This window comes from Phasianus colchicus, chromosome 3, assembly GCF_987193195.1.
Source record: "Phasianus colchicus chromosome 3, bPhaCol1.hap1.1, whole genome shotgun sequence".
In the NCBI taxonomy this organism is placed as follows: domain Eukaryota; kingdom Metazoa; phylum Chordata; class Aves; order Galliformes; family Phasianidae; genus Phasianus; species Phasianus colchicus.
Window position 1 is genome coordinate 83,460,441 of NC_143438.1, and position 8,864 is coordinate 83,469,304.

Consider the following 8,864-nt stretch of genomic DNA (forward strand, 5'->3'; position numbering starts at 1 on the left):
ATTAATTATTTTGACTTATTTTGTCACTTCTGTGTCTATTGCCAGAAAATACTGTAAGTACAATCAGACTTCTCTGGGTCTGCCAGCTCATGTAAGATGGATACAACCACAGCAGTGCTGGCTGCCAGTGTGCTAGAGCTTGTGCTCCGATGGGGCTGAACTATCCTGTGAGTGTCTGAACTTTGCTCAGCTTCATGCCATTACCTGCCAGCTCAGCTCAGATCCTGGGGAATTGCAACTCCTGAACAACCACTAACTATAGTCTGCTTTCCTTTTTTTTTTTTTTTTTTTTTTTTTTAAGTTTACCTTAATTTATCAGTTAGTGGGCAGTATAAACAGTATTAGCTTAATTTCCATATGGAAGTTCTTAAAATATCATTTTCTTTGGCTAACAAATCTGGTAATGTGGGCAAATGTTCTTTGTTTGTCCAATACTTCTCACTTTCTTCCTTGAGAGCTGATTTTACAGCTGTGCAGAATATGGCCTGAGGGGACTGAATAGATGTCGGTGACGAACATGAAGGTTTATCCACAGTGACACAGACATGGTCATGTTTCAGAAGAGGGGAGGAGATACAGCGTTTTCATGGCTAATCTTCAGAGTGGATATGTATCAAATCCATTATCAAGCAGATGGCGGCATCTAAAATTGGAGTGCTCTGTATATTCATTTTCAGGCTGGCTGTATGGGGGTGAGGATGCTGTGTGGTATGAGTGAAGCAAGATGAAATGAAATGAAGCTACTACTTCTGGACAGGATGATCTGGAGATTGTCTTCTGACCCAGCTTACTAGTGATAGATTGAGAGGGAATGGCCTCAGGTTGTGCCATTGGACGTTCAGGTTGGATATTAGGAAAAATTTCTCAAAAGAGTATTGAGCACTGGAATGGGCTGCCTAGGGAGGTGGTGGAGTCACTGCCCCTGGAAGTGTTCAAGAAACATGGTGATGTGGTACTGAGGGATGTGGTTTAGTGGGCCATATTGGTGATAGGTGGACAGTTGGACTAGATGATCTTAGAAGTCTTTTCCAACCTTAAAATGATTTTATGATTCTATGCTGTTCAAAAGGTCAATTTATGGCAGCCTTTTATTGCAAGGCTCTTTTGCTGTATGTTCACTGTGTCAAAGCCTTTGCAATCAGCTGATGGAGCCTGCTGCTCCTGGGGCAGTTTATTTTAAGCAAGGTGTTGTAAATCCCTGTACAAAGCCAGCAGCCTCAAAGAGCTTGGCTTTGGCTACAAAGCCATCCCTGAGGGTACACGAGTCAGCTTCCGGTTATGGAAAGCAGTGGATCTGGATAGCAGTGATCTTGGATAGAAAGTGCTGTTTTACTGCACTGAAAATTTCATGGTCCCTGTGTATATGTGTAATGGACCACTTTTTTTCCTGCAGCATAGAGATGTGTCTGCAGGACTTGCACTCCGCTGAACTATTACTTCATAAATGTGTGTTCCTCTTTGCTGGAACTAATATAGTTTATGTAAATTGATGTGTGCTAAAGAAAGAGGCTCTGTGAGGATGGAAGCCTTACAACTGGGGAAGAAAAATTAGCATCACCTTGCCTGAGCTGGACAGAACATCTGCTTTGCTTATCGAGGGAAGTATCAGGATACTGCCCTCCTCATGGTGCAGAACAAACTATTATTTTTATCATAAACTGATTTTTAACTCCTTGCCAGTGGCACCACTCTCCTGCTGCTACTGGAAAAGTACTGAGTGCTGCCTGGCAAGGTTTTAATAGGACGCAAACAGCAGGCATGGCGTATCCAAACCAACAGAGAGCACTCTTGCATCAAAAAATGAAATGCTTATCTATTGTAGAGAAGTTCTTTGTGTCTGCTCTTCCCAGGCTAAGAGTGAGAGCAGCAACACAGGAACTCTTGTTTCTAGAAAAAAAACATACTCTCAGTTTTTAAATCCATCCCTCTCCTCTCCTCCTCCTGGCAGAATCACCTGATGCAGGGGATGGAGGAGCTTGTTGGGAAGATGTTCAGTTCCTGGCCTGCCTTGTTGCTTGGTCTTTGCAAGAACTACAGAGTAGAAAAGTGACTTCTCCTTTTGCTTGGCATGGTGCCTGGTCCCTTTGCACTTCAAAGGTCCTCAAAAGTGGAGTCTCATCCCCATGTCTGCCCCCTTTGGACCATTCCAAGTGAGCAAAATGAGGCAGGGCTCCCTGCTGCTCTCATTGTGCTGTTGGTCACACCACACAGCTGGCGGCATGGTGTGATGAGTTGTCCCATGTCATTTGTGGACTGGTGTCCTCCCGGGTTATGGATTATACTTCGGCCTTTTTGTTTCTTTTTTTCTGGGCTATTTCAGTGCTGAGATGTAGGTAATAGTTTGTGTGGGGGGGAGTGAGGGGAGGGGAGAGATGGGGAAATGATTCATGCTGTATAGATCTTACTAGAGTCAAAGAAAAAGAAGTTGGGAGTAAATGCTCTCAATAGATTTCCATTTGCTTGGGAAGAGCTCAGACAGATAGATTTCTTAAAATACAAGAAGGATCAGTTGGTTTGGTTAAACACTATATACTCTGCTGCTGAAGAAAGTTACCACGATGAAGAAACTTGGCCTTTTGGAGACAGGTTATTCTGTACTGACTTCTGTGCAGGAGAGGTGAGTTTCGAGGGAAGAAGTCTGGCTGAAGTAGAATGGAAAGAATAGGTGGGACTGTGCAGCTATTTTTCTATATCCAGGAGTTGAATGGCATCTCTGAAAGAGGATAATTCCTTCTCAAAGCTGAGTCATGTTTCTGGAACGGGGTTGCTTTCCATTTGGGATTAGGTGCTCACTTGGGGTCCTACACTGGTATATCAGAGCTGCCTGTCTCTCTGTCCTCATGTGGTCTCAGCTTTCATCTGCCTGAAGTGGGCTCTGTACTCAGTTATGGCTCCCAAGGTCTAAAAATAGCAGCTAATTTAATAGAACGCTTCAAACTGCCTGTCAAGCCTTACACTGGAAGCTAAAATGGCAAAAAATCTTCAAGTGCTTCAATGAAGTTGTCAGCTGTGCTCGAGTGTTTGGTTTATTTTATTCTGTGTGTGTTTAAATGTGCTTATATCACCATGTATATCTGGTAAAGACCGCAGCCTCCTCTAGGGTCAGGATTAATTTGGGAAAAAAAGAAAAAATTAAAATATTTTGCAGAACTGTGTTGTTATCTACAAACAAATTCTGACTTTTGGGGATGAATGCATTGACAGGTTGGCTGCAGTTGTCCCTCCCTGCCTCCCATCCCTGCTCCACAGCAGACTTCTGTCCTGGGAAGCTTTGCACAGTTTTCTTACTGCGTAGACCTGCTCTGTGGAGACCCATTTCTATGCAGGGGCTGCTAGAGCTGATTTCAAACCAATTTAATGGACTATTAAGAAAGTGGCTCCTGATCTTATATTTGCCAAATACATCTCCATGGTTCAGTCACAGCTGTGCTTGAAGCAGTGGCCATCTGAGGCTTACTGGTGGGTGCTGATCCTGTGGTCAGGCCCCTTCTCATCTCCAGCCCCAATAGCTGGTGCTTTCCTGACTTACTGGGCACTATGGAGCAGTTACAGCCTCAGCTCATTTTATACCAGGACAGACATAGAATCATAGATCATCCCAAGTTGGAAGGGATCCATATGGGTCACTGAGTCCTGCTCCTGGCTCTAGCTGCAGGGGGAAGACAGGCTTTGCCCCGTGCCTTTGGAAATGTCCTACCTTGCAAATGTCTGCATGGCAGATTGGTTTGAAAATGCCAGCACCAAAAAGTAGAGTGAATATGTTTATCTTGATCTTTCTGAGGAAACTCTGATGAGGTGGGCTGGGCTGGAACAGTTCATCCTGGTGTGGAGATGTTCCCTGGTTGCCAGATTCCCTGGTTGAGCTTCATCTCAGTGGGCTGAGAACAGGCCATAATGCCCACATAATTCCCATATAATGCCATAATTTCCACATAATGATGAAACCCTCAAGCTAATTGCAGCTGTGTGGAAAGGTTTGCCTTGTCTGACAGCAACTCATCCAAATTGCTGAGGCACAGGTCAGAATTTGCATCTGCTGTAGATCTGTATTTAATCACAGCAGCAGTTTTAGACTTCATCATTATAACAGAATGAGCATTCAGTTAATTCATATTTAGTTACTGTGTGTGTCCCTTATAGACTTGAGATTTCAGTGCTCAGCTTCTCCTTGTGCTGCATGAGACTGTTTATAGATAGGTGATGGGGGCAGGGGACTTTTTTGGGGAGAAAAGAATGCCTGAACTGAATAAAGATGAAAATGAACAAAGTTCTTTTGGGTTTTGGCACATCCTATTAATACTTAAAAATAGAGTCCCTATCTCTGAAAATTATTGAATCGCGCTGTATGATAAGTTATTTTGCTGCAGGCTTATCTTTGCTCTAACTGGGACAGAAGAAAACAACTGTGACTGCTTTGTGCCATTTTATTTGTCTAAGTGAAAACAGAAAACTTACTTCTGGTCTACCTATAAGAAGCACAAGTACCCTCTTTAAAAACATGATGCTTCGTCCCTGAAGGATGCATTACAGCAGCCCAGGAAAGGGGGAAGCAGTGGGGGAGAGGTCTCCATCTCTTAGAATCATAGAATCACAAGGTTGGAAACGACCTATAAGATCATCTAGTCCAACCGTCTTCACACTCTTGTGGAGCATCAACACTATTCTGTAGGCTCATATGTTGGAGCTCCTGCCAGGGCTTAAGTCAGCAGAAGGTCAAATGTGGGTGAACAAAAGCAAAATGTCTCAGGAGATGCTCCAGCTTTGTGCTGCCTCTACTGTGCTCTGTTGAGAAAGCATAGAGCCCTGAGGGGATGAATTTGTCATGTTATTTGCAAGACTGACTGGACTTAGAATTTTAATTGCCAAGACAGTTACTGAAAAGTTGTTTTATATCCTTGTTGTGGAGAGTGCTGCACAGCATTGCTAATGAAACCCAGGGGTCTAACAGATTTTTTTGAACGAAGCTGGGAATATCTGCATCTGTCTGCATACATTCATATTTAATGTCGTCTGTGTGTTCCTTTCTTCCATGCCTTCTTTCCCTGCTCTGCAATAGGTATCCCTGGAAGAGATGCTCTCAGACTGCTGAGTTCTGTACATGTGAAATGAAAGAAAGCCTCTGACCCTCTAACCCTGCCAGCCTGCAACTGTCAGAGATCCTCCATGTGGATTCTTTTAGGAGCTTTTAAGAGACAAATCTTAAATATATTAATTCATAGAAACATAATCAATACAGTTGTCAACAAATTCTCATTAAGTGACAAAAATTGGCCAAAGTGATGGTTATTCCATATGCAATACATGCAATATTTGAGTGTTCAGCCAGCATGAGTCTTCTCAACCTAAAAGAAGACTTATAAAATATAACAATACATTGAGGGATTTTTGCCTTTGATTGTAGAAGCAGCAGTTTATGCTCAGATTATAGGCCAAAGTAGTTTTTAACAAAATGAATGTGATAAACAAATGCAGTCACACAGCTCCAGGAAGAAACCCAAAGCTGCTGTTATATGTGGCACCAGATATGCAGCAAGAAAACTATACAAATCTGTGTTCCCTTCAGCAATAAAAAATGGGCACTTGTATCACAAATACAAACACCTCCAGGGATGGTAACTCCAACACCTCCCTGGGCAGCCTGTTTCAATGCCTCACCACTTCTTTCTGGGAAGACATTTTTTCTAATATCCAACTGTCTGCCTACAGACTGTTTACTGTGTAAAACTTGTGAAGAAAATGCATTTTTGCTTGACTTGGCATCTTTCTCTTTTACCAAAAGGCAAAGAACTCAAGGCTGGTGGAGAGGAAGAGTGCTGCTGGGCTTGGAAATGTGGGTGCCTGTGCCCCAGGAACATGTGCTTTGATGTTGTCTCTGGAACAGTTTGCGAATTTTATCCTCATCTGTGGTAAAGAAGGGATGACAAGTAATATTTCTTATAGACAGAGATAAGGTGGCTGAATTTCAAGAGCAGAGAGGAAAAAGTGAGTGAAAAGATGCAGTGAAGTATGGATTGCATTCTTAAACTGTGAGGGAGACAAAGTTAAAGCTTTTAAATAGATATGCCTTGAAAGTTCTCAGGAAGGCAGGCTAGAGGTTGTCAAAATGAAGCCAACGTTCTCCAGGCTGAGCAGCAGTTGGGGATGCTCAAAGCATAGAATCATAGGATCAGTAAGGTTGGAAAAGGCCACTAAGATCATCTAATCCAACCATCAACCCATCAGCACCACGCCCAGCACCACGCAACTCTGTGGGTCTGAAACATTCGTTAGAACATGGGATTAAGGATGCCAGAGAGATTTGAGAATGATATTTTGCCACGGTGATTTCACATTTTATCACAGCCTCCACAAACTTTGCCTGAAGACCGTGGCATTTTGATGTGTTTTTTAATATTTATCTTTTTTACTGTCAGTATTTAATTTTGCATACCAGCCACCATAGACTCAAGTTGACATTTTCATCAGACCATTCTGATGGCAAACTAAGGGGCACAAAATCCCCAAACAAATACATAATGTATAGTCATACTGTAACAATTTACAGCTTCAAAACCTATTAAAATGTTGTAAGTAGAGAGATTTAGCATGGTTTGAATGTTGATTTTATGGAACTGATAATATCTGTGTTAGTAGCTTCTAAATGGTGTTGTGCTTTTAAAGTGGGAAGAGTAATGCAGAAATGGTTGGAGGGTTTAGCATTTGCCTGCAAAAAAAGTGATATTTTGGTGTCTGTCTTCCCTGTGGTTTTTAATCCCTGTCTTACACCTGCAGCTACAAAGCATTTGCTTTGACACTGTAGTTGTTCACTACAAACTATTCTAAAGCTTTGTAGGGTGCTGACATTTCTTTAAATGGATTTTAGTTATCTGCTTTGAAGAGGTTGAAAAGTCTCCAAATTAGACTCTGGGGAGACTGTTGCTAGCATTGCAGATCACTTGAGCATGACATTAACTTTTTCTGAAGAGAGAACTACATCAGATGGAAATTTTAAGAGAAAACATTTTAAGAGTAATACGTGAAAACAAAAAAAAATACAAATGATATTTCTGATATTTCCGATATAGGCCAACTATATCCTGGGCTGTATTAAAAAAGGTGTGGGCAGCAGGCACATCTGCAGTACTGCATCCAGGCCTGGGGCCCCCAGCACAGGAAGGACATGGAGCTCTTGCAGTGGGTCCAGAGGAGGGCCACTAAGGTGATCAGAGGGCTGGAGCACCTCTCCTGTGAGGAAAGATTGAGGGAACTATATAATAACATACCTGAAAGTCACATCTCGAAAAATGGCATGGGTAGAAAGAGCTAGGAATAAAGCTCTGTCACACCCCATTGACAGCTTGGGCTGAGCTACAGCAACAGCAAGCACCTGGGGCATCAGCTTTGGGAAGTGGTAACTGAAATATCCCCATGGAGGGCCACCTACCTGACATCACAAATCTCACATCCCACTGCTGTCACAGCCAAGAGGAACATCCTCAGCCTTGTTTGTTTTCAAAATTCCAGATCTAACATGGCTAAAGCAGAACATCAATCAATATGTTTTTGGTGTGCAGGACCACGTCAAGGAGAAAGTAGAGACACAATGGTATTCAGCATGGGCTCCTAAGAGTACTGAGAACCTGAGGTCATTAATTCATCACAGCCAGGAGAGCAAGAAGATCAAAAAGATCTAAATATCATGGCGACAGCAACAGATGCAGTCTTTTTTGAATGAAATGGCTGCATTGCAGGTGCAAGCGCTGAGAGATCATTGTTCCCTCGGTCTTCATCAGTACGCAGTGGATGTGGAGTGAGATGTGTGATGTTGTATTTCCTTTTTCCTATAATGTCGGAAGGGGAGGAGCTTCAAAAACCTGGCTTTAAGCCTCAGTTGTTGCAGATGAGTGAAGGTAGCCGGTGGGAAGGAAGGCTGGGACTGAAGCTGCACTGCTGTTGGAGTACGCTCTGTTCTTGCTGTTCCTCCCAAAGGAATGCCACACAGTGGTTCTTGACTTTTGCTTTGGACTTGATTCCAGCCTGTATTTAGCAAAAAACACGAACTTGGGCTACTCTCTTTGCTGGGGCAAAGCCAAGGAGAAACCATGTTCTCTAGTGGGTTTTTTTTGGTGGTTTTAGGTTTTTCTACTAGCTTATTGGCCAAGACGTGCACGTAGCCTTTTCCAACTGTTATGTTAAATGCCCTTTGGAGGTTCTTAGTGTCCTTATGTAGGAAACAAGCTGTGGGTGATGGGGCACTGGGTGTGTTCCGTAGTCTGTGTTTTGTTTCCTTCCTCCATTATGTTTTGTTCTGGGAATTATGGATGAAAAGATTGTGTAAGAGAAATACTGCCTGGACAATTTGTGACACCAGATGTTTCAGGATGTCAGCAGCCCTTCTTATGAAATAAAAATCACTTGAAGGACTTCTGATCTTCTTTTGTTTATGCCAGTATTGGTTGAATTTCACTTCCACTGCCTGTCATTCCAAATTCTGAAAACTGAAATGTTTTATGCATCCAGAATGCCAGTCACAAAGGAAACATTCAGGTCTCTTTCTGTGCTCTTCTTGCTGTGTGTGTAATCTATCTTCTGCTGCTCTAATTTATCCAAAGATTTCACTCTCACACGCTTAAGTTTGCAAACCAACCAGCAGTCCTGTGCAGTGAGCGCCATGGCAAAAAGATTCATGTCTGCATCAAACTCTTCTTTGCTCTTTCCCACTCAGTTTGAAGAGCACGGTATTCACATTTCTAGAGAAAAGGTGTTAATCTGTTTCACATCTAATAAAATGAAACAGCGAATCGTTTAGGCAATTTCATCTGCAGAAGAGGATAAGACGTTCACACTAATGGCAAAATGCTTATGTATGAGATTATGTTATTGCC